Source organism: Colobus angolensis, unplaced genomic scaffold (genome assembly GCF_000951035.1).
Source record: "Colobus angolensis palliatus isolate OR3802 unplaced genomic scaffold, Cang.pa_1.0 Scaffold356, whole genome shotgun sequence".
NCBI classification, from domain to species: Eukaryota; Metazoa; Chordata; class Mammalia; order Primates; family Cercopithecidae; genus Colobus; species Colobus angolensis.
The window spans coordinates 1,702,477-1,728,798 of NW_012116888.1; the positions used below are offsets into that span (position 1 = coordinate 1,702,477).

Consider the following 26,322-nt stretch of genomic DNA (forward strand, 5'->3'; position numbering starts at 1 on the left):
TGATGGTGGTGGTGGTGAAGGTGGTGGTGGTGATGGTGGTGGTGGTGATGGTGATGGTGGTGGTGATGGTGATGGTGGTGGTGATTTGGTGGTGGTGGTGATGGTGGTGGTGGCAGTGATGGTGATGGTGGTGGTGATTTGGTGGTGGTGCTGATGGTGGTGGTGGTGGTGGTGGTGATGATGGTGAAGATGATGGCAGTGGTGGTGGTGATGATAATAGTGGAGCTGATGTCTCAAGGGAGATTTTATGAGACTCCTATAGGGTAGAACCCACTCTGAGAGAACTGACCTCAATTAAGCTTGATTCCAGTAAAAGCCAAGGCTAGACACCTAAGCTTCAGAGGGACAGAGGAGCTACTCTGAGTAAGAGAGGACAGGGAGTTGATTTTCCTGGGTGAGGATGGAGATTCTAGTGGGAAGAGGGTCAGAAACGAGGCCTCAAAAGACAAAGAACTTTGGGGAAAAAAAAATTATTCAGTGAGGAATTACTTTTTCATCTTTGGAATGTGCAACGTTAACCCCTTTCATGGTCTCTTTACATTATCTTCTGTAAAGTCTGTGCTTCTCACTAACGTTTTTGGAAAAGTGTACCTTTTTGGTTATCTTCAAGAGGGATTGAGTTCTGTATTGAGTTTGGCATGTGATTAAAAACAGACTGACCCCATGTATGCAGGATGCAGAAAAAAAGGCGCAGCTGACACCCAGGATGTATTATTATTACTGTGACACAGTGAATCTAAAAGAGGGATCAGTGGATGAGGGACAGGAGATGCAACTAAGAGCTAAGAGTGTGGTTAGTGAGACAGTGAAAGAGCTGAGTGACTCAACCCTAAAGGGAATTGTATCAGGGAGAAGAAAAATGGTTTAAACTTCCAAGAAAGCCAGAGGATTACAGACAAGTTAAGCCAGTGTTGAGGGTCTTGAGCGAAACAGCAGCAGACCGTGCACTGCACCCCCTTGGTGTAGGTAGGTGTTTGTGCCTGAGAACCCTGCTCTTCAGTCAGGAGTGTATGACCTTGGACTTGGGTTAGGATTTGGACTTGAATTAGGTGTTGGGTTAGTGTGCAGTTTGCACTTCTTTTGTGTGTGTGAGTGATGGTCTGGGAGAGAGACCAAATTTCTTAGGCTCTAGCAGCAGGAATATTCCTTGTGCTCTAATGACATAAGGTAACTTGATTGTCGTGTCTGAAGTATCAGTTAGAGAAAAATAGATTAGGAAAGAGTTCAGAGGTAGCAAACACTGGCAAGGCTTATTCAGTCAAGTTTGCATTTCAGTACAAAAAGGATTTATTTGAATGCCTACTGTGTGCATAGCACTATACCGTTGTCTTCAAATTAGAAACACAAGACTGCTTTCATCTCATTAGCAAACATGTTATAAGTGCCTTTTGTATGTTTGGTTCTACATGCTGAAAATTGTCCCAGGTGCCTGAAATGTGACTTTTCTTCTTCCCTTTACCTCCTTGCAACTGCCCTCAATAGTAAAGCCTATTTATAATTCATTCAACATTAATTTTACTGAAAAAGCATTCGGTTTAGCCAAAACAAACATCAAACTCCATATACTTTTTTCAGTCTGAGAGTGGAAAATCAAAACTGACCTTGTGTCATGATTTACTGTATCTCCTCATCCCAGCCCCACAGGCCCATAAAGAAGAGAATCTGGTGACTGTTTTTTCTCAACAGTACCATGACTTCATAATCTGAACTATATCCAATAATACTGATAGGATGGTTTTAAATTATATTGCCTTTAATTTTGTTTTATCAAGGGAGGCTATGAAGTCCCTGCTAGTGTTGTCTTTCCACTTTGGAAAGTGAAACCGGTGTTCTTTGTAATAGGCTCTCAATTGTTGCTAGTGCCACGGATGCAATTTTCACCTTTTAAGCTCATTTAAATATCAACACTTCTCTACCTGCCTCTTGCTGCACAGAGTATTTTTGCACTTTTCAAGAGTTAAATTGAAGGGTGCAGTGGCTCACACCTGTAATCCCAGCACTTTGGGAGGCCAAGGTGGGTGAATTACACGAGCCCAGGAGTTCAAGATCAGCCTGGCCAACATGGCAAAACCAGTTTCTACTAAAATATATATGTATACAAAAATTAGCCAAGTGCGGTGGTGCATGTCTATGGTCCTGGCTGCTTGGGAGGCTGAGGCCGGAGGATCAGTTGAGCCCAGGAGGCAGAGGCTGCAGTGAACCGGGATCACACCTCTGCACTCCAGCCTGGGTAACAGAGCTAGACCCTGTCTCAAAACAAAACAATAACAACAACAACAACAACAAACTTAAAAAACTAGTTAAATTGAGGACTAAAATTTCAGATGCTTTTAGTGCTGCACAGTCACCTATGAACAGGGCCTCTTTTAGATGAACATTGTACCCGCATGTATTAATGTGCTGTATTAGGCAAGCCCATTTAAATCTCTTTTGTCCCCCAGTTGGTGTTTTCTGCCTCCACTGATACAAAATGGCTCTCCCAGGAAAGGAACACGCTCAAAGCTCAGCTTCTCACAGGGGCCTTTGCCTCTCTCAGGGGAGCTTGGAGAATGGGGGAATTGGCCCTCGTGGGACGGAGTGGAAAAAGGATCTGTCTTGTGCTGAAAACAGACACTTATATGACTATATGGGGAATGGGTGCTGTACAACATGCCTGACTCTCGGATTGATCTTTCTAGAACCAAGGAGTAGAGGTGGGGCACCAACCCTATTCCAGCTGGGGCTCCAAATTCCTGTCTGTAGGATGGCCTCTGCCCGAGGTCAGAAAGAAGGAGCACCGTGAGGTTCAGGACCATCTTCTGCACACTGGCTACCAAGACCAGGAGGCTATCCTATGCTCTGTCCGTCCTCACTGTTTAACCAGAAAGGGTGTGCCCAAGCCTACAGCAGGGGCTGACGGCACCTACAGGTTAGAAAGAGATGTGGTCCATGAGGGTCCTATGTCCAGGGACTGAAAACAATCCCATGGCCCCAGAGACAAAATTACAGCTCAAGTCACCATGTTCACAACTCTAACGTCAACACAAGGCTCCCTCAATCGCCTCGCTGTAAAATAGGTGAATAGTTGTGGTTGGAGATTCAGTGGCCAAGCATGAGTCCCAGGTAAGGTGATCAACCATCCCAGTTTGCCTGAACAGAGAAATTTCCCAGGAAACTTTGGGTTTTAAAGCCAGGAAAGTCCCAGGTAAGCAAGGCTCAGTTGATCACCCTGGCAGGGAACTGATTCATTCAATTCTGGATAATTGAATAAAGTCCACATCCTCACCAGGAACATTCTACTGGATGATAATTAATTCCTTCTAGTTTTGCCTGTTTCTCTTCCAGGACCTGGGTCCGTGGGCTCACTACCTTATCAACTCTCCCCACACCCAGGCCCTGGCTCTCATCCCTACATTGCCCTCTACCCCTTCCTCCACAGGCAGGCCAGAAAGGAGACCCAGGCAGGACAGCCCACATCTTCCGCTGCACTGGTGAGGGCATCATGCCTGCTCCACACCACATTTTTATTCAAAGTATTGTATTTGCAAACACAAATGAAGTCCCACAAATGCGGGACTCCACCTGACTCTCAAAAAGAAAATAAATCACAAGTGTATTTTAAAAGTTACATTTAAGATTAGCAAACTGCAATCAAATGGCTGATACTTTATCCAGAAAGCAACAGACATTCTTTTCTCAGTTGTCCTTCTTTGTTAAAGCATCTTGCCTCCCAGAGGTATGATGCGATCCGTAGGAGCAAACACTGAAGTGCACTAGAGTAAAAAAACACTTTCAAGCGTGGTGGGTGTGGTTCCAGCAGGATTCTAATTATGGCAGAAAAACAGCAACTATGACCACCAAACCAACCAAAATGATGTGAAACGCAATTTCTTAATTTCAGTCTCAAACTGTGCCTGGGCCAATGTATGTGAAAGTCTGATGTCCATGTGGATTCAAATCCTGATTCACTCAGGTATGGTACTTAGCATTCTAAGCCTCAGTTTCCTCATCTGTAAAATGGCATTCCTATCTCACACAGGCAGTTGGCTGAGGCCTGATATACAGAAAGTGCTCAGCTGCTGTGACTCTTCACCCTTCCTGTGAGATGCCCTCTTTAACCCCACAGATGTGTATCATATGATGGCCAAGGCAGTTTCATGAATCATGGCATCTCAAGGGAGCTGGAGCAGATGAGGAGGAGATGGAGGTCCCAGGAAGGGCTGTGATCTGCCTGGGGTCCCACAGTGGGAAACAGGAATAAGCTCTCCAGACTCCCTATCCAGTGCTCTTTCCACTACAACTGACTGTCAGTCTCCCATAGGACAAGAAGAAACAGTCAAAAAGGAAATTGAAGGGATGTTTGTTTTTATCCCTGTTCTTTCCTTGGTTCTATCTGTTCTGTTTTTGGTATTTTGTTTGTTTGTTTGTTTTTATTTGCGTACTTTTTTTTTTTTTTAATGAAGCTTCCATCATGTAGGAGTAAGGTGCAGACATCTGAGTCGGTGGCTGTGTGGTATAAGACCATAGCCTTCATTTTGGTGAACAACAGCATAATTTCTGCTCTGAGTCCCATTTTCTTGCAGTGAAAGCTTAATCTCAGAGTATCAAAATCATTGCATCTGAGCGTGGGCCTGCCCACATCACGGGAGGAGGAGAAGGATGAGTAGATGATGTCTCATGGAGAGGACCTGCCAGTATCCCCCATCCCTGGCCTTCATCTTTCTCATCTGCCCTCAACCACGGAACCCTGGGAGGAGGCTCCCTCGGTGGCTCCTGTGCTCTTGCAGGCCCTGTGAACATATATGCTTCCTGGTGGGAAGAGCAAGGGAGCCTCTGGTGGAAAGCAGCCCAAGGGTCCAAAAACCACACAGCCCTGCATTAGGGCCCCCAGGGAGGGAGAAGACCAAGGTTGTGCTTTTGAACCTGGATGCCAGAAGAGAACAGCTGTGGGGAAAAGCACGTCTGGAACCAAGAAAAACATGTTTACCAGGGGCCATTCCTCACACCAGCTGCAGGGAGGGTCAGGAAAGCCACAGGCTGCACTGCAGTTTCTACCTTGCATGTGGACGCAAGGCTCAGAAGGTTCCTCAAAGACCCTAACATGTTCCCAGAGTCAGGCTGAGTCCATTCAAACGTCCACCCACCCTGGCCACACTCACTACACCTGACTTCCCTGTATCATGAGTTAGAGAAATAGTATAGATTCTGGGTGACGCTGGGCAGGTGGGAGGGAATGGAATAGGAAGGGGAGAGAGAGACAGCAAGAGAGAAGGCTCTTTGGGTTTTTGTCTATAACATACGTATATACACTCATCAAGTCCATTATTTAAAACCTCTTTCATGGTTTCAAATTCCTGTGGACCACTTTTCATGCCCATTTTAAGTTCCTTGAAGGTGAGGAGATACATGTGTATCTGCCAGCTTCACTGTGCCTTATCTCTTAGGCAATCAATAAATATTAGTAAATAAATCAAAGGATGCCTGATACTCTAAAAATGTCTTATTATTTTTAGGTGATTTGGGCAAAGCACACGCATTGCATCTGCATCTGGGAACCACATTTTTAATTTAAAAAAGTTATTTGTAGGCCGGACACACTGCCTTACACCTGTGATTACAGCACTTTGGGAAGTCGAGGTGGGCGGATCGCTTCAGGCCAGCAGTTTGAGACCAGCCTGGCCAACATGGCAAAACCCTGTCTCTACTAAAAATATGAGAATTCACCAGGCATGGTGATGCATCTCTGTAATCCCAGCTACTTGGGAGGCTGAGGCATGAGAATCTCTTGAACTGCTCCTTTTTATTGCTGAGTGATATTCCATTCTATGAAGCTCAGTTTGCTTATCCGTTCTCCTGTTGATGAACATGTGATGTTTCCAGTTTTCCTCTCGGTGATTCTTCTTGTAAACATAATTTTCATTTCTCTTGGGAAAAACCCCAGGAGTGGTACTGCTGAGGGGGGTAGGTGTTTGTATAGCTTTATAAGAAGTTACCACATCCTTACTAATATTTAAGTTAAAAGTGTAGAGGTGTCTCATTGTGGTTTTAATTTTTATCTCCCTGATGAGTAATGATAAGTATCTCTTCATATCCCTAATGGCTATTTGAGTATCTTTTTTGTGAACTGTCTATGCAAACTGTTTAATTCATTTCTGATTGATTGTTTATCTTTTTACTATTTAGTTAAGAGAGTTCTTTATAAACCCAGGATTTCAATCCTTTTTCAGATATTTTGTAAATATTTTCTCCTAATCTATGGCTTGCCTATTTATTTTCTTAATGGTATCACTTATCAGCAGAAGCTTTCAACTTTAACAGGGACAAATTTTTTCATTTTCTGTTATGTTTACTGCTTTCTGTGGCCTGTTTGTCTATCAAACATTTGCCTATCTCCAGGTTATGAAGATAGTCTCCTATATTTTCTCTAAAAGTTTTATGATTTTATATTTAACTCTGCAATAATTTAGAATTAATTTTTGTATATGATGTGAGAAATAAGTTAAAGTTTTCTTTGTTTGTGTGTTTCCATCTGAACATCCAGTTAATACAGCACCATTTTTTGAAAAGACTTTTCTTCCCCCATAGGTTGCTTTGGTACCTTTGGCAAACAAATGACCATGTAATCATGTTGGTATTATAGTGTTTTAAAGTCATGTAGTTTGAGCACTCCAGATTTATTTTCCTATTTCAAGATTGTTATAGATACGCTAGATTCTTTGTATGTCTATATAAATTTTAGAATCAATTTGTAAATTTCTACAACAGATGTCTGCTAGCATTATTACTGGGATTGCAATAACTCTACAGATCAATTTGCGGAGAACTGGCACCTCAACAACACTGAGTCTTCCAATCTGCAAACATGATACTCTGTATGTGTGTGTGTGTGTGTGTGTGTGTCTTCTTTAATTTCTTTCAATAATGGTTTAGTTTTCAACATAGAGATCTTGTCCATCTTTTGTTGTTTATTCATGAGTATTTTACGCTTTTTGAAGATACTGTAAATAAAATTGTTTTTCTAATTTCATTTCTCAAATTCTTGCTGCTTATATAAAAAAGTATAATTGATATTTTAATATTAACCTTGTATCCTGTGACTTTGTTCTATTGATGTATTAGTTCTAATACTTGTTTCTTGCATTTCTTAAGATTTTCCACATAAACAATCACATCATGTGAAGAGTGAGTTGTAATTCTTCTTTTTAAAATCGTTATGCCTTTACTTTTTTTTTTTACTTACATTATTGCAATAGTTAAGACTACCTAAAATAAGTTGGTAAGTGTTCTTGCCTCTTCTATTTTTGAAAGAGTTTGTGAAATAATGATACTATTATATTTCTTCCTTAAATGTTTTACAGGACTAATGAGATAATCTTGACCAAACTTTTCTTTGTAGAAGATTTCTTAAAATAATACATTTTGGTTGGACACAGTGGCTCATGCCTGTAATCCCAGCATTTTGGGAGGCTGAGGTGGGCAGATCTCTTGAGCTCAGGAATTCGAGATCAGCCTGGCACAACATGATAAAACGCTGTCTCTACAAAAAATACAAAACTTAGCCAGGCATGGTGGCTTGCACCTCCCACCTACTTGGGAGGCTGAGGTGGGAGAATCACTTGAGCCCAGGAGGTCGAGGCTTCAGTGACTGGAACAACACCTTAGCACTTAATGCCTGGGCGACAGATCAAGACCCTGTCTCAAAAAATAAATTAATTAATGTAATTAAATTCAATAGCCTCTCATACATGAGTTATGGTACATTGTGTTTTTCAAGGAATTTGTCTATTTCATCTAAGTTGTCTATTTTGTTAGCATAATGTTTTTATGCTTTTTTAAAATGCTTGTAGCATTTTCAGTGATAACCCCTCTTTCATTCTGATATTATTTGTATTCTCTCTCTTTTTCTTAATTAGTCTACTTAGAGTTGATCTTTTCAGAGAACAGACTTTTGGCTTTGTTAATTTTCTCTATTTTTGTTGTTATCTCATTTATTTCTGTTATTATATATAGAATTTCTTTCCTTTCTACTTACTTTGGGTTTTCTTTTTTTTCTTTCCTTTTCTTGTATTTTTCCCCTCCCTTCCATTCTCCCTCCTTTCCTCCTTTCTCCCTTCCTTCCTTTCTTACTTTTTTTCTTCTTTCTTTCTTCCCTCATTTTAGACTCTTAAGGTGGAAACTTAGGTTATGGATTTTAGAGCTTTGCTCTTTCCAATGTAAGTATGTAAAACTCTAAATTTCCTTCTAAACATTGCTTTAATTAGAGCTCATAAATTTTCATATGTAACATTTTCATTTTCATTCCGCTCAAAAGCTTTTCTAATTTTCTTTGTGATTTCTTCTTTAATTCATGGTTTGTTTGTTTTTTTTTAAATAAGTGAGTTGTTTGACTGTAAACATGTGGAGTCTTCTTAGATATCTTATTGTTACTGATTTCTAACTTAATTCCATTGTGGTCAGAGAAAATGCTCTGTAGGATTTCAGTTCTTTCCAACTTATCAAGACTTATTTTATGGATTAACATATGCTTTACCTTGAGAAAAGCTCCATGTGCACCTGAGAAGAAGGTATATTTTGCAATGGTTGGGTGTAGTTTTCTATAAATATTAATTAAGTCAAGATGATGGTGATATTATATAGATCATTTATATCTGTACTGATTTTAGGCCTAGTTTTTCTATCAACAGTCATTGAGAGATGTTAAAATTTCCAACTATGATTGTGGGATGGTCTACTTCTTTTAATTCTGTCATTTTTGCTTCATATATTTTCAAGCTCTGTTACTAGGCCTATATACATTTATGATTATAATGTCTTCTGATGAATTAATTCTTAATTCTTATCATTATAACATATCCAACTTTATGTCTGGCAACACTCTTATTTTGAATTTAATGTCCTCTGATAATAATACAGACACTTCAACAGTCCTATATTCTTATACTCTTTTCATGGTATTTCTTTTTCTATTTATTTCCTCTTAATATATCTGTTTCTTTCTGTTTAAAAAGCATCCCTTAAAGAAAGCTTTTTTATCCATTTTGACAATCTTTGTTTTTAATTGGAGTTTTTAGTCCATAAGCATTTAAAGGAATTATTGACACATTTGGATATATGTCTTTCATTTTACCATTTGTTTTCTGACTACATCCCCTCTAACTTCTGTTCCTTTATTCTTTTTCTGCTTTCTTTTAAACGTATCATAACATATTTTAGAATTATTTCTTAATTTACCTATTTCTAGCTATACTTATTTACTTATTCTTTTTTTTTTTTTTTTTTTTGAGACAAAGTCTCACTCTGTCACCCAGGCTGGAATGCGATAAGATGATCTCAGCTAGTTGCAACCTCCACCTCCTGGGTTCAAGCGATTCTCCCGTCTCAGCCTCCCAAGTAGCTGGGATTACAGGTGCACGCCACCATGCCCAGCTAATTTTTTGTACTTTAGTAGAGGCAGAGTTTCACCGTGTTGCCCAGGTTGGTCTCAAATTCCTGAGCTCAGGCAATCCACCCGCCTCGTCCTCCCAAAGTGCTAGGATTACAGGCATGGGCCACCGTGCCCAGCCACTTCTTCGCTTTTTAAATTGATTGTGTAGAGATTACAATGCATTTCCCTTACTTTTCACAACCTATTAAAGTTTGTGCCACTTGGCCAGGCGCGGTGGCTCACACCTGTAATCCCAGTACTTTGGGAGGCCAAGGCGGGCAGATCACAGGGTCAGGGGATTGAGACCATCCTGGCTAACACAGTGAAACCCTGTCTCTACTAAAAAAAAAAATACAAAAAATTAGCCAGGTGTGGTGGCAGGCGCCTGTAGTCCCAGCTACTCACGGAGGCTGAGGCAGGAGAATGGCGTAAACCTGGGAGGCGGAGCTTGCAGTGAGCTGAGATGGCACCACTGCATTTCAGCCTGGGTGACAGAGTGAAACTCTATCTCAAAAAAAAAAAAAAGAAAGAAAAGAAAGACTGTGCCATTTATGTAATGTAGAAACCTTGCAGTTACATAAAACCACCCATCCCTAATCACTTTTTATACTGTAATTTTCATAGGCATCACACCTAAGTGACAAACCCCAAAAGACATAAATTTTGCTTTAAACAATCATATGTATTTTCAATAAATTAAGAGAAAAAGCGCCAGTCTTTTCTATTTATCTAGAAATTCACTATTTCCAACAGTATCATTTCCCTTCAGGAAATACTAAAGGAAATTCCTTTAGTACAGGTCTACTGGTGATGAATTCTCTTAGCCTTCTGAAATGTCTTTATTTTGCCTTCATTCTTGAAGGATAATTTTGCTATATGTAGAATTCTGGGTTGAAATTTCCTTTTTGGCACATTAAAGATGTTGTTTCCCTATCTTTTGGCCTCCTTTGTTTATCAGAAATCAGCAAATATTGCTCCTTCGTTCCATGTGATGTGCCATTTTTATTTATTTGATTTCAATCTTTTTTCCCTTATTTATGAATTCAGCAGTATAACTATGATGTCTCTAGGTGCTACTCTGGTTGGAGTATGATGAGCTTCTTAAATCAAAAGTTTTATATCTTTCATCATATTTGGGAATTTATTTCTGCTCCATTTACTCTCTTCCTTCCTAGAGGTAAGAGTACAAATTACTAGAATAACTAGAACTCCAATTACTCCTATGTTAGATATTTTAATATTTTTGAACCAGTCCTTGAAACTGTTCAATTTTTTTCTCTGCCATTTTTCTCTCTTTTCTTTAGATTCGATCATTTTCATTTGATCCCTTTTCAAGTTCATGGATTCTTCCCTATGTTGTCTCTATTCTGCTAGAGGATGAATTTTTATTTCAGATATTTTACATTTTAGTCTAGAATTTTTATTTGGTTGCTTTTTATAGTTTGTATTTTTCTGATGAAATTTTACAACTTTTTATTCATTAGGAGTATCTTTTCCTTTACATGACTGAACATAGTTAAAATCCTTACCTGCTAATTCTAACATCTGGGTCATCTGCCATTCTCTTTTTGTAAGTGCTGACTCTCCTCCAGAATTTGTCTGCTTTATTTGACTCCAAATAGTTGTCCTATGTGCAAGTGTGTGTGTGTGTGTGTGTGTGTGTGTGTGTTCAAACTCTTAAATGTCTCAGCAAAGGGTGGCTAATCTGATGGTGAGATCCTGAAAAAGAAAGAACAAATACTTTCATCCTACTTTATTTAACCCATGAAGGTGCAGGAAGAGGTTGACTTCATTCTCTGTAGAAGGCCTAGCTGGCTCTGTGGCACAATGGACACAATGCATTGTCTATAGGAGGCCTTGTGTACATACACACGTGCACTCACACATGGGGCAGAGCCTATAATCTTTGCTGACAACAGCATGCAGTGTATAAATCTCTGTAGCTCAGACCCAGAACCTGAAAAATTTAGACCTAACATCACTTTGACCCAGCAAGAATGTTAGCTGGAAATTAGTTTATAGCCCAGGAGCTATTTTTTAAAGATCTGTAGGCTTACTAGTCATGACAATAATGATGATGAAAATGACATCATCATCACCAATAGCTGCTGCCATCTACTAATCCCATAACATATGATCATATGTTATCTCTGTCCTCACAACAATCCATTTCACAGATGAAGAAATAGACTCAGTGAGCATGTGATCACTTCTCACAACTAATGGAGCCAGGATTCTGTCCTTATGGCTCCAGAGACCTCTTTTTTTTTCCCACTGTACCACAACACTCACCAGAACTGGAGTGCCACCTAAGACCTCATTGCATAATGGATGACTTGTCCTCAAATGGGCCCAGGTATATGTACATGCATACTTATGTCTATAGGGGAGAGGGGAAACTGATCCGCTTTCCTCCACTCTAACTCCAGATCTCAGCTGCCAAGTGGAAACTCCATTCTCACACCATAGCTATGGCACTGGGGGAAAGGGAAGTAAATAACTGAAGAGTAAGGAATTGGGCGAGGTTTTGAGGTGTGGATGTGACAGGTAGTTTGCACGTAGTTGGAATGCAGTAACATTGGTCCACAAGGTTTGTCAGAAACTCTGATTATTTTGGAAGGTACCAACGTTTTGTCCTCTTCAGATATCATGAAAACAGGAAATTCTGTAAACATGGCCACTGAAGGGCTAACTCATTTCTTGGAAAAGGAGTTTCTGGAGAGTTCTCAGAGCATATAAATAGCAGGGCCATAAAGACAAAGGTAACCACTCAAGGAATGGAGAAGTGTATTCTCAAAAATTACACGCCAAGCCAGAGCTGTGGTTCAGAAAGGGGGTTTTATGTTGTTTCTGTTGTTGTTTCGGTTTTGGCCTCAGAAAGGATGCGCGGCCCTGCTGTAAACAACCTCTCAGCACTGGGAAGGGTGTGCCTACAAGGCTGGTGTAGTCGTCCAGAGCCTAGCCTATATAGGAAGGCCCAGAGACCCACAGAGAGGCCTGCTTTGACAGAGAAGTGTTTCTTTCTAGAAGAGGGCACCTGGGAGATATTTCCAGAGAGCTTCTTGTGACTTGTCATGTAGCTCTTCCCCCGTGTTTTCCGCAGCTGGAGGTACCATGCACCTTTGAGCAACCAAGGACCCAAGACTTGAGGTAGACACTAAGCCCGGCTGGACACTCTCAATGCTGAGGATATAGATGCGCAAACCAATGGAGGGAGGCCTAGTACTTCCAGGAGCCATTGGAGAATAAATCTTCAGATCCTACCAGGCCCATAGCTGTTGCCTTTGTGGGCTCCTGGGTTAATTTCCATATATCAGTGGCCCACCTTATGATATCCTCACTGCATGCCATACTCCCAGCCATGCTCCGTGGACAGCCATTATTTCCAGTAATTGCTAACGGGAGCCAGTCTCCAAAGAGTAATGAATCAGAGGTGTTCCTTGGAATGTCTTACACTAGGACTTCACTGATCCCACAGGCTCCTTTCCGGATGAGCTGACCCTAATCTCTGGGAAGCTGGATCTGGAGGAACAATGGAATGGGATTTGCAGTGACCCTTCTGGCCTTTCTTGAGCAGCTTGTGAACCAGAAGATGTGCCTGGAGAGAAAGCCTCATTTGGGGAAGTGCAGTAGTCAAAGTTCTTTATTTTGAAAATGGAGAACAACCCTCCCCATAATCCTGTCTCCCTTTCCCCCTTTCCAACTAGAATATCAGTTCCCCTGAACATGAGTCAGTCACATTTCAAGGAAAACTGGCTGATGATGAAGAAATCACTAGAGGGCAAACTTTGTCCTTCCAGCTGTGGGTCTCTGAACTATAGAGCCAGCAGATCCCCCAGTGTAGGGACTGGGCTTTCCTCGCCCATTGAATGCTTTCTATACATGAAGACTTGGAGCTCTTTACAGATGACAGTAGCCAGTGAGGAAGATAAAAGAAGAGGAAAGACCCAAAATGCGGGTTTGCCACTCTTTGTTGCCAGCACCATGAGGATAGTCACTCTGCCTTCTTTCCACCACCTCCAACTTCACACACACACCCAAACTCTGGTCCCACAGAGCCCGTTTGGTACCTGCCTGACAGCCCACCTTGAAACCAGATGGTCATGAACCTGTCACCAAGTCATCTAAAGATCTTCCACTGCAACCTGTGTGGCATCTACCATAGGGACCATGGGACAGGATTGAAGACCCACTCCAATGCAGTTGATGAAGGGGTGGGTCTACACTGAAATTGGGTGCACCAGGGCCTGGGCCAAGGGTGGGCTGGGTCCATCATGTGTGTAGTGGTCTTCTTCAGAGTAGCAGCTGATTCAGAAGGATTTCAGAGAACTGCACAGACTAGGTCTAGTCAGGTATCTTGGACATTTTCTATTTCTAGATTAGAGAATATAGCATATGCTGATTTTAATATAACTGCGTATGTGACTTTTTCAATGAGAAAAATTTTAAGTGATGTTATAAACAATTTTTGGCATATAGAGAACAGTCAAATATCTGTTTAACTAGCAACATAGTTACTCGTGCATATTTAAAATACTACGTAAGTATGGCCTGGCACAGTGACTCATGCCTATAATCCTAGCACTTTGGGAGGCCGAGCTCAGTTTGAGACCACTTTGGACAACATGGTGAAACCCTGACTCTACTAAAATACAAAAATGTAGCCAGGTGTGGTGGTGGGTGCCTGTAGTCCAATCTACTTGGGAAGTTGAGGTGCAAGAATTGCCTGAACCTAAGAGGCAGAGGTTGCAGTGACCTGATACTGTGTCACTGCACTCCAGCCTGGGTGACAGAACAAGACTATGTCTCAAAAAATAAAATAAAATAAAATAGGCCCTGTGCCGTGGTTCATGCCTGTAATTCCAGCACTTTGGGCAGCTAAAGCGGGCAGACCACCTGAGGTCAGGAGTCCGAGACCAGCTTGACCGACATGGTGAAATCCCATCTATACTAAATACAAAAAATTAGCCAGGTGTGGTGATGTACACCTGTAGTCCCAGCTACTTGGGAGGCTGAGGCAGAAGAATGGCTTGAACCTGGGAGGCAGAGGTTGCAGTGAGCCAAGATTGTGCCACTGCACTCCAGCCTGGGTGACAGAAAACTTCATCTCAAACAATAAAAATAAAATAAAATAAAATAAAACTACATGAGTTTGAAAACGTTGCTTTTTCCCACATTACTCACCTCCTTTATAGCACCAGCATCTTTGTTGACACAAGATCTCTTTTAATTATGTCACAGTTTGTTGATGAATACATCACCTTTGCTTCAGTTAAATCAAGTAGGATGCAGCGACTCCAAGTCTGAGGGGTACTTCTCAGGAAGAGTAACCCCCCACAGCCATTTGCAGAGCATCGGAGTAAGTTTTACCTTCATCCCTTAGACGTGAATTTGTTATCCTCACTGTGACAATCCCTTATCGCATGGCTTTTAGAAGGATTCTCAAAAAGCTTGACTCTCACATTCAATCTTGCAATTGCCTGGCTGGGTGTTACGTTTCTTTGCCTCCTATTAGAGACCCTGTCAGCATCTAAAACTAGCATTGTTTGAGGACGTTGGAGCCAATGGTTCTTTCTCAGATAGAACTTTGTGTGTCCAAATAAATGGTTCAAAATCACCAAGCAAATAAATACTCTGGAATAAGAGAAGCCTCGTGAGGATTTGACTCTAAACTGGCTTCCTCTGTTCTGCAGTAAGAGGTTAGGAATAAAACCAAACGTTGCCTGAGGTTCAGATATACTCAGAAGCCGTGAGGTGTGGCTCAGGTGTGCACTGGCAAGGTCACCATGAAGTTCAGCCAGAGCCTTTGCAAGCCTGGGCCTGAGAAGACAGACTTCTTAGATCCAGGAGGGCCAGTGGAGCTGGGCTGGCCTGCTGCCACTCACAGGCAGAGACTCTGCCAGCAGAAGGGACTCTGCTGTCAGAGCCGGAGAGCCGCGGACCACATGGCTGAGGCCCAACCCCAGGTCTCCTGACTCAAAACCTCTTCCCAGGGCTTGTCCTCCTCCCTAAATATATGTGCCCCAAATTGTCACCAGATCTCAGGAAAGCACTGGCTTTGTCTGGGATAAACACCAACTCCACAGCACACCCAGTCATTACCAGATTGGCAGTTGTTGTCTAGGTCTTGTGGCTTCTTGGGGTTTTCTCGGGTGTCTCTCTCCCAAATCTTTCCCCTTTCCTTTGATTATATTCACATAAACATTGAGCTTTATAGCCCTCAAGCTCTCTTAAGCATAACTCACTTTGTCCCTCTCTGGTTTCCTATGCAATTGCCCCTCCCTCTGCTGTCAGAGGCCCATCCAGCTGCTCCAGCCCCGTAGCTCCAGTGTCTCCTCCTCTCTCTTTCCCCTACTCTTTTTCTGGGAAGATCTATCTGAGGGTCCTGAAGGAGGAGACTCGAGGTTGTTCTCTTGGACAAAGAGGTCTGGGTGGATGACATAATTCACTTTACGTCTTAGAAAAATAACCTTGTGGCTCTTGGCTCTCTTGGGCTCTCATTTTGGTTGCCTAAGGGCTCTAGGCAGAAGGCCAGGGAGCCCAGCCCCAGCCTAGAGACTCGCAGGGCTCAGAGAGTTGCAGTGTCGGGGCGTCAGCTGTGCCTGCCGTCCCCCCTTGCCACGGACTCTACCTGCAGAACTTCACAGCTGAGAGGCTGGCCCCGAGATTCCCCTTCATGCCTGCCAGAGCTTGCAATTGCTTAATTATACGCTGCTGCATACCAATTTCCATTTTCTCTCCTAGTGTGTTTTGACTGATAACTTTGACTTAACCTCCTGATGCCAGAAACTGTGTAAGCTACTGCTCTGGCAGCAGGAAAAGGCCGGTTCCAGGGAAGGTTGAATGCTTATTGTTCTAGATTATTTTGAGGAAAAAAAAAAAAAAAGAGGTACCTTGAAGAAAGATGAAGACAAAATATGGAAGGGTGCTGAATTTGCAAAAAGCCTAAGGGGAAAAATCTCAAATGTCCATCAGGAGTGGAATGAGTAAACAAATCATGGCATGTTCACACAATGGAATACTACCTACCAATAAACAGGAATGAACTGCAGATGCACACAGAAACATGGGTGAATCCACTAGGCATCATGATGTGTAGAAGAAAGCAGACTCGGCCAGGCACGGTGGCTCACACCTATATCTCAGCACGCTGGGAGGCTGAGGTGGGTGGATCACTTGAGGTCAGGAGTTCAAGACTAGCCTGGCCAAGATGATGAAACTCCGTCTCTACTAAAAATACAAAAATGAGTTGGGTGTGGTGGCACATACCTGTAATCCCAGCTGCTCGGGAGGCTGAGGCAGAAAAGTGCTTGAACCCAGGAGGTTCAGGAGGTTCAGGTTGCAGTGAGCCGAGATCGTGCTGCTGCACTCCAGCCTGGGTGACAGAGTGAGAATCTGTCTCAGAAAAAAAAAAAAGAAAAAAAAGCAGGCTCAAAAGAAGACATACTACATGGTTCCATTTATATGAAGTTTTAGAACAGGCAGAAATAATCCATGTGGATAGGGGTCAGAGTAGCGGTTATTGAAGAGCAAGGGAGAATGTGGATTGGCTGGGGAGGGACACAGAGGCACTTCTGAGAGTAGCCTGCATCTCATGCACGGTGGTCATCACACCTATATATGTGTGCAAAAATTCACCCAGCTCTTAATATTTATGCACTTTACTGCATGCATGTGATGTAGTTTGGGTGTTGCCCCCTCCAAATCTCATTCTGAAATGTGACCCCCAGTGTTGGAGGTGGGGCCTAGTGGGAGGTGTTTGGGTCATGGAGGCGGATCCCTCAGGAATGGCTTGATGCCCTCTCTGCGGGAATGAGTGAGTCCTCACTCTATTAGTTCATGCTAGAGCTGGTTGTTTAAGAGAGTGGCTCTCCTCCCACCGCTCTTCTTCCTCCTCCTCCTCTCTCACCTTGTGATGTGCCTACTCTCCCTTTGCCTTCTGCCATAAGTGGAAGCTTCCTGAGGCTTTACCAGATGCAGATGCTGGTGCCATGTTTTTGTACAGCCTGCAGAACCATCAGCCAAATATACATATTTCCTTCATAAATTGCCCATTCTCAGGTATTCCTTCGTAGCAAAACAAAACAGACTGATATGGCATGTTATACCTCAATAAAAACCTTATAAAAATAGATAAAGTCAATGAGGAGTCAGTGGAGGAGGATCCAAGGCTCAGAAAGAGAAGGAAGTATATGAGAAGCTGAGGGAAGCAAGGGAGAGCATTTCAATAACAGGGAGACATGGTGGACCAATGTAGAGAGACTCTTGGATTGGGTAACTGAGAGATTCTGTACTGACAGAAAAATTTCAACAAGATAGCTTCAACTTGAAGAAAGAGCAAGGTTAAGGGAGATTCTGGAGGCTGATTTTCTTGTTCTTGTTGTTTAAGTCTTGGAGGTGCCTGAAGATGTCTACAAGTGGAAGAAAAGAAACCACTGGAGCAGAAGGTGGGGAGGATAAAATTTGGGGCAAGATTCTCAAGGAAGCAACAAGATCCTAAGGCAAGTAAATCTGAGTTTAGTTGGGAAAAGGAGGATCATTAGAAGACCAGGAGGGAAAGAAAAGGTGGTAGTGAGGCCTCTAGCCACTCCGTATGGAGCGTTTCTGAGGGTGCTACCAGCACAGGGTGAGCACACTGCTCCATGGGAGGGATGTGAGACCTTGAATACAGGAGTCGCTGTTGAGAATGTGAAATTTTTTCAACAAGAGGTCAGTACTGAAAGTGATAGAGGCCTGGAACTACAACCCGCTACACAACCGAGAAATCCCATTTTGACCAGTTACTAGCCAGGTTTGGTAACCCAAGGATTAATGCAGAGAAGGTGAGTGTGTACAGGTATTCCTCCAGGTTGGGGATTAACAATGCAGATTTGACAAAAAGTTGACAATTCTTGGAAAGTAAACATATCTCTCAGAAGGACCTCTAATGACAGAAAATGATGGCTTAATATTTATAACATAAAAATCCCAAGAGGAGAGGATAATGAATGAGGAGCTGAAAAATATTTGAAAAAATTATGAATAAAAATATTTCTGAATTTGGCAAAACACATAAACTTGTAGATTTGAGAAGCTCAGAGAATCCCAAACAAAATAAGCTCAAAGAGATTCTCACTTAGAGACATCATAAGGAAACTACTGAAAACTAGAAACAAAGGAATTATCTTGAAAGCAGCAATGAAAAATGACATTGTTTATAAAATTACAATTATTTAAAGGGTTGTGGATTTCTCATCAGAAACCATAGAGGCCAGGTCAGGCACTGTGGTGTAGGCTGTAATCCCAGCACTTTGGGAGGCCGAGGTGGGCGGATCACTTGAGGTCAGGAGTTCAAGATCAGCCTGGGAAAAACCTGGGCAAAACCCTGTCTCTACTAAAAAACATGAAACTTAGCCAGACACTGTGGTATGTGCCTGTAGTCCCAGCTACTCAGGAAGCTGAGGCAGGAGGATCACTTGAACCTGGGAGGCAGAGGTTGCAATGAGCCAAGATTGTGCCACTGCACTCCAGCCCAGGCGACAGAGCATAGAAGCCAGAATGCAATAGAACATTTCAAAAAACCTTGTTTTGAAAAAAATTAAAGATTCATAATGTCTCGTGTTCACTTTCTCTGATTTTCCCTAGTGATTAGCATCTTACCTAACTATAGTATAATATCAAAACCAGGAAATCCATATTGGTACAATGTATGTGTGTGCATGTGTGTATGAAGTTCTATGCCGTTTTTATCACAGATGTAGACTGATGCACGTTCAGCCACAATCAAGATACAGAACTGTGCCATCACAACAAAGTTCTCCCTCATGTTGTCCCTTTAAAGTCACACCCACTGCTCTCCCATGACCCCACCCGTCACTAACCCCTGGCAACCATTACTCTGGTCTCCAGTTCTACAATTTTGTAATATTGAGCATTTTACATAAATGGAATTATACAATATGTGACCTATTGAGAATGGATTTTTTTTTTCCTTCAACATAGTGCCCTTGAGATCCATCCAAGTTGTATGTATCAATAATTTGTTTCTTTGTATTATTGAGTAGTATTCCACGGTGTGGATATACCACAGTTTGTTTAACCATTCTTCTATTGTAGGATATTTTGGTTGTTTCTAGGTTTGAGTTATTACACATAAAGCTGCCATGAAGAATGATATGCAGGTTTTTGTGTGAACATGTTTCTATTTCTCTGAAATAAATGTCCAAGAATATAATTGCTAGATCATATGAAAAGTGTATCCAAGTGCTATAGTGTGAATTTTGTGTCACCCCCGAAAATGTATATGTTGAAACCTAATCCCCAATGTGATGGTGTTAGGAGATTGGGCCCTAGGGAGTTAATTAGGTCTTAGGGGCAGGGCCTTTATAAATGGGATTAGTGCCCTGAAGAAAGAGGTCCTAGAGAGTTGCCTTGCCTCTTCCACCATGTGAGGATACAGCGAAAGGTGCCATCTGTGAACCAGGAAACCAGCCCTCATCAGATACTAAACCTGCCAGTGCCTTGATCTCAGACTGCCTATCCCCCAGAACTGTAGGAAATAGAGGTTTCTGGTTCAAGCCACCCAGTTTATGGTATTTTGTCATAGCAGCTCAAATGGAGTAAGACACTCCTAAGAAACTGCCCAACTACTTCCCAAAGTGGTTGTACCATTTTACATTCTCACCAGCAACATAGACCTAATTTGTTAGCATCTGGGTCAACATTTGACATAGCTCCTATTTTAAGTTTTATTTTTGCTGCTCTGATAGGAGGGTGGTGATATATAATGAGAGTCTTAATTCACATTTCCTTAGTGGGCAGTGGTGTTGAGCATCTTTTCATATGCTTATTTTCCATCTTTGGTAAAATGTCTTTTCATGTCTTTTGTCCAATATCTAATTAGACTGTTTATTTGTTATTGATGAGATTTAATAAAGAAAATAATTTAATTTCTTTAAATAAATTCTGAATATGAGTCCTTTATTGACTATCAGATATCAGAATTATTTGGAAATACTTTCTCCTAATCTGTGCCTTGTTTTTGCATCATCTTAGGATATTTTACCAGCAAATGCTTTTAATTTTTATAAAGTCCAATTTACCAATTTTCAGTTTATACAACATGTTTTGATGCCAAGTCTAGCCTAGTAGGAGCTTCTGAAAATTTTGTCCTGTTTTTTCCTGAAAGCTTTATAGCTTTACATTTGACATTTAAGTCTGTAATCCATTTTGAGTTTTGTTTTGCTTTTTTTTTTATTTATAATGTGTTAGGTATAAAGTACCTTTTTTTGTAAGCCCACACTTTCCTAGTTACTCAAGCACTGTTTGTTGAAAAGCCCATTCTTTATCCATTTTGGATCTTCATAAAAAATCATTTGGTCATATTTTTCTGGGTCTCTTTTTGGATTCTTTGTCTGCTCCACTGATCTGTGTGTCTAATCCTCTGCCAATACCAAACTATCTTGATCACTGTTGCTAGGTAGAAAGCCTTAGCCTTGAGTAGACTGGTTCTTCTCCCTTACTCTCCTTTTTTTAGAATTGCTTAGGCTAGTTTAGTTCTTTTGACTTTTCATATAAATTTTAGAATAATCTTATCTACAGAAAAAGTTGCTGATATTTTAATGCAAATTTTGTTAAAACTTTATATGAATATAGGGAGAATTGTTGTCTTCCAATCTATGAATGTGATGGGTGTCTCTATTTATTTCAATTGCCTTTGATTTCTTTCATCAGCATTGCGTAGTTTAAGCATATAAACCCTTCAACTACATGTTTTGCTAGATTTGCACCTAAGTATTTGTTTTCTTTTTTTCTGTGTGATTGCAAATGGTATTGCATTTTTAATTGGGGTTTCCATATGTTCATAGCTAGTATATAGAAATACAACTAATTTTATGTTGATCTTATGACTTTGCTAAGCTTATTAATTCTAGGAGTTTTTTGGTAGATTCCTTGGGATTTTCCACACACCTTTATGTAATCTGCAGAGAGCAATAGTTTTAATTCTTTTCCGTCCTGTGTGTCTTTTATTTCTCTTTCTTGTCTTATTGCACTCGTTGGAACTTACAGTACTATGTTAAACAGCCTTGCCTTATTCATGATCTTAGGGAGAAAGCATTACATTTTTCATTGCTAAGTATGATATTGTAGATGTTTTTATGAAGTTGAGGAAGTTTCCTTCAGCTCCAGATTTTTAAGAGTTTTCATCATGAATGAGTATTGAATTTTGTATTTGTCCTTCTTGCAGCAATTGAAATAATGATGTGATTTTTCTTCTTTAGGCCTGTTAATATGGTGGATTACATTGACTGATTTTAGAATATTAAACCAGCCTTGTATTCCTAGGATAAACCCCACTTGGTCATGTTATATAATTATTTTTTATATTAAAAAATTCTATTTGTTAATATTTTTCTTGTAGATTTTTATGTCTATATTCATGAGGGACATTGGACTATAATTTTCATTTTTATACTGTCCTTTCCTAGTTTTAGCATCAGGGTAATACTGACCTCAGAAAATGAATTAGGAGATGATCTTTCCTTCCTCTACTATTTTCTGGATTACACTGTATAAAATTGGTGTTAATTGTTCTATAAACATTTGGTATAATTCTCCAGCAAAACCCCCTGAAACTATAAATTTCTTCCTATGGCTTTTAAAAATGATAAATTAATTTTCCTTAATAGTTGTAAGACTATTCAAATGATCTATTTCATTTTAGATAAATTGTGGAAGTTTGTGCTTTTCAAGCAATTGGTCCATTTCATCTAAGTTGTCAAATTTACATATCTAGAGTTATTCATAGTGTTTTTTTATTAACCTTTTGATGCCTGCAGGGTCTTTAGTGATATCCCCTGATTCCTGATGTTGGCAATTTATATGTTCTTTTCTTCTTTGTCAGTCTTGCTACAGGTCAATCAACTTCATTGACCTTTTCAAGGACTAGCTTTTGTTTCGTGGATTTTCTCTATTGTTTCTTTGTTTTCATTTTCACTGCTTTCTGTTCAATCTTTTTATTTCCTTCTGCTTGCATTAGGTTTATTTTGCTCTTTTTTTTCTAGTGTCTTGAGGCCAGAGCTTAGCTTATTGATTTGAAGAATTTCCTCTTTCAACCACGGGTTACTTAGAAATGTGTTGTTTAGTTTGCAGGTATCTGAGATTCTCCTGCTATGTTTCTGTTACTGATTTCTTGTTTGATTCCATCGTGGTCCAAGAACACACTCTGTAAAATTTCAATTATTTTACATTTGTCAAGGCTTGTTTTACAGCCCAAGATATAATGTATCCTGGTATATGGTCTTTGGGCACATGAAAAGAATGTGTGTTCTGCAGGTTTTGGGCAGAGTGTTCTAGAAATGTCCATTAGACCCTGTTGGTTGATGATGTTCTTGAGTTCTTCCTCATCCTTGCTGATTTTCTGCTTGGTTTTATATCAGGTGTAGAGAAAGGTAGAGAAACGGTAGCAAAATGTCCAATGATAATTATGAATTTGTCTATTTTTCCTCTCAGTTCTCTTGGCTTTTACTGCACTTATTTTGTGTGCCTCCTCCTTGTGCGGGGCAGCCCAAGCTCCCTGTGTGCTCTCCATTCACACTGCATGGAGGAGGGTCAGCAGCTCGTTATCTCCAGGCAGGAGCGAAAGTCCTGTCCAGAGTCTGCACTTGGCCTTCCTGACACTACCCGGGGAGCTGGGGTTGGGAAGCTGAGGTCCCTAGTCCAGCTGTCTTCTTCTCTATATCTTTCAGAGTCTTCTTATGTTTGTTTTATACAATACCTTAGTTGTACTTAGTGAGAAGAATAAGGAAAAATGTATCTGCTCCATCTTTCCAGAAGCAGAAGTCTCAAAGCACTGAACTTTAAAAATCACTAATTGATCCAGTTTAGCTGTGCTACTGTGAATGGTGACCAGGGTTGGCTGATGCCTACCTTTCAGAGGTGACACACTAGAGAGGAGTGCACAGGACACCAACTGCAGTGTGGTGGGGTGCATCTCAAGAGTAGGTCGGATGCTGGGCCCTGCATACGATAGGTGTTCACTGGGCTCACGGGGTAGAGGAGCCAGATCCGTGAAGCCTGGAGGGTCCACGAGGTGCCTGGACTTCAGCCTGAGAGCAGAGGAGGTCATATATGAGTCATAGCTGAGGTACAGGTCAGAAACAGATGTTAGTAATGTCACTGCATTCAATGCATTGCCCACTGGGTTGGCCCCAGTTGCATCCCCAGACTGCTCAAGGCAGGAGGGAGCCACAGGAATTGAATGTGTAGAATGTGTGGTGCCAGCTTAATGCTTCCGTGCTAGCAATTTTTTTTTTTTTTTTTTAGAAAGGGTATCACTCACTACTCTGTTGCCCAGACTGGAGTACAGTGGCACAATCTTGAGTTACTGCAACCTCCACCTCCTGGGTTCAAGTGATTCTCGTGCCTCAGCCTCCCCAGTAACTGGGACTACAGGCATGCACCATCGTGCTCAGCTAATTTTTGTATTTTTTGGTAGAGGCAGGGTTTCATCATGTTGGCCAGGCTGGTCTCAAACTCCTGACCTCAAGAACATTTGCCAAAAGTCACACTCTCACAGTCACCGATTGCCTAAAAGCCACTATGTTAAAAATCAATTTGCAAAATGACAATTTCACAAATTCCCAAATCACTAAAAACTTCTTTATAGTAATTATTTACAAAATGTATAATAATATGTGTTTCATAGAAAGTTTCAAAATCTGTTAATGATTTTTTCCCAACGTTTTGGCCTTTGGTTATATTTAGTTGAGATGTTGCACTTTTAGTTTCTCTACCACTGTTTTCTATCAGATTTATAGGCATGTGGTTCATGTTTCAAAAGCTGACTACTCCTCAGTAGTTACTATAAAGGTTTTGGCAATTCATGAGACTTTTCATATTCCAACCTTTGGTTTTCAGAAAAAATGGTTTTGCCCTTCAAGTGCAATTTTACACCAATTTTCATCATCTTTTTTTTTTTCAAAGTGGTTTGGCAGTCAGACAAATAAAAGTTTTTTCTGCATGTTAATTTTCACATATCCATGACAACTTCCCCAATGACAAAATCCAAAAGTGGGAACTATAGTCCAATTTAGACACAAGTCTAAAATTAGAATTGACAATAAATGTGGTTGAGGGAAAACCCATCTATTGACACCAAAAAAATATTGTGTGTTTGAGAAGTGTCCCACTCCTGAAATATAGAAACCCACATGAAATTGACATTTACCAGGGGTGGACTGAGAAATCCACAGCAAAACAGCTGATGAAAACGTACCTGATACTTGGACACTAAACTGCTAAATATAAGTGAAGTAGAAAACCAAACCTGGGGGGGATTGGGAATCCTCAGTATTTTAAAAACCAGAGCACACAAATTGTTATAATTGTAAAAGTATTTAACCAAAGCAACTTTTGGGTGAATTCCAGAGATCACTTATCATGGAAATTAATCTTTTAGAAAATTAATTTTCAGCAAATTGTTTTTCAATTAATTGACTTTTGGGAAATAGTGATTGGTAATTTGGCAAAATTACCAAATCACCTGCACCCAGTCACCTGCAGGGTTTGATGCTGCCTCCAGGGCAGATGGGGAGCATCTGAAAGCTGGAAAGGAACTTGAGTGTGTGGGGTGGGGGATGCTGTCCTCCAGGTGTGGGAGGAAAGATGGAAGGAGCAGCACAAAGAAAGAAGAAACTGACCCATTTCTTCAACTTTTCTACTTTTCCTGGGTTTTTCCCTCTGTAACCAAGAATCAGGTACCTGGAGCCCCAAACCTGCCAACCTCCCTCCTGATATAGCCAATGAAATGGACAGACCCTCCTCGCAGTCAGGGGGAAATAGACACTCGGCTACCCCTGCACTGACTCAAGCAGAATTCTCTTTCTCATTCATATTCTAATTATTATGACTATTTTCTTCTTTTTTCCACATATTGATCTAAACCTTTGTCCCTAATAAAGACCTCCAAACTCTACTCACACAAAATTGATTGGGCATAACTGATGGTTACTGGGCGTTGACGTTACCTGGCTGAGCAGGTAACTGCAAATGGAATCTTAGTCATCCCCAGACTGCCAAGCCATACCTGGCTGCCCTGAGAAGTTCTTTGCATGACCTCTCTTCTTCCACACATGCTCAGGTCCTCTCCTCTCCCTTTTGAGCTCCACCTCCTTTCTGCTCACTCCTCCTCCCTCCCACTGGTTCCCCTTCAATCCTCCTGTTCTCTTGTACAACTCCTGTTACTCCGTCCTACCCTCTATTTCCATGTGTTGATGGAGAAAACTCACTTTCCAGAGACATGCAAGCTTAAAAAGATGCAGAAGAAACTATGCCACTCCCCTGAGACAGAAAAGCCTGCTGCATTTCTGTAAACTGCAATTTAAAGCAATCCTCTATGCTTTACATGTGCTAAAGTCCCCCATCTTGACAAAACCTCTCTCTTGACCACATTTTCCCCTCTCATCCCACCTTCCTTTCACAACCAATCTTCCTGAACCAGCTACTGATACTCACTGCCTCTTCTTTGTCCCAACCAGTGGACACTTCTGGTCTTTTTCTTACTTAAACTTCCTGTAATGTTTGACCCAGTAGACACTTCTTCCAGAAACCCTTTTTTTGTCCACCTGCTCTGGCCAGGATTTCTCATCTTCTTTGTACTGTCCTTCTCTCCTGTTACCATCTTAGAGGTCAGGGATCCCAGCTTTGGCCTTGGGACTCACCTCTTCTATACAGGCCCTAGGTGGTCCCACTCAGTGATAGACTCAGCCATGGGTTTAACCACACGTTGCCTTGGAGTCTTGGGTCCTTGTCCTGGGCTTGGGCCACTCAGGACACACTCGAATGTCTCCTGGATATCCAGAATACGGCATCTGCAAAATTGAACTTGTCCTCTTTCCCCCAAATGTGTGTCCACTGCTTGAACCAGGAGACTGGATTAT

The 26,322-nt window shown here is 41.2% G+C and overlaps 1 protein-coding gene across 3 annotated transcripts in view; it reads left to right on the plus strand.

The window, feature by feature from the left end:
* Window positions 1-26,322, plus strand: part of LOC105519652 — a 294,464-nt gene that overhangs the window by 251,322 nt on the left and 16,820 nt on the right. Inside the window, exons 4-5 of one of the 3 annotated variants that reach the window (XR_001003009.1) lie at window positions 3,419-3,512; window positions 17,793-17,904. The exons of 1 other annotated variant lie outside the window; for it this stretch is intronic. The gene's annotated coding sequence lies outside the window, so the exon portion shown is untranslated. The remainder of the gene's footprint in view (window positions 1-3,418; window positions 3,513-17,792; window positions 17,905-26,322) is intronic. One more of the 3 variants, XR_001003010.1, reaches the window with a different exon arrangement.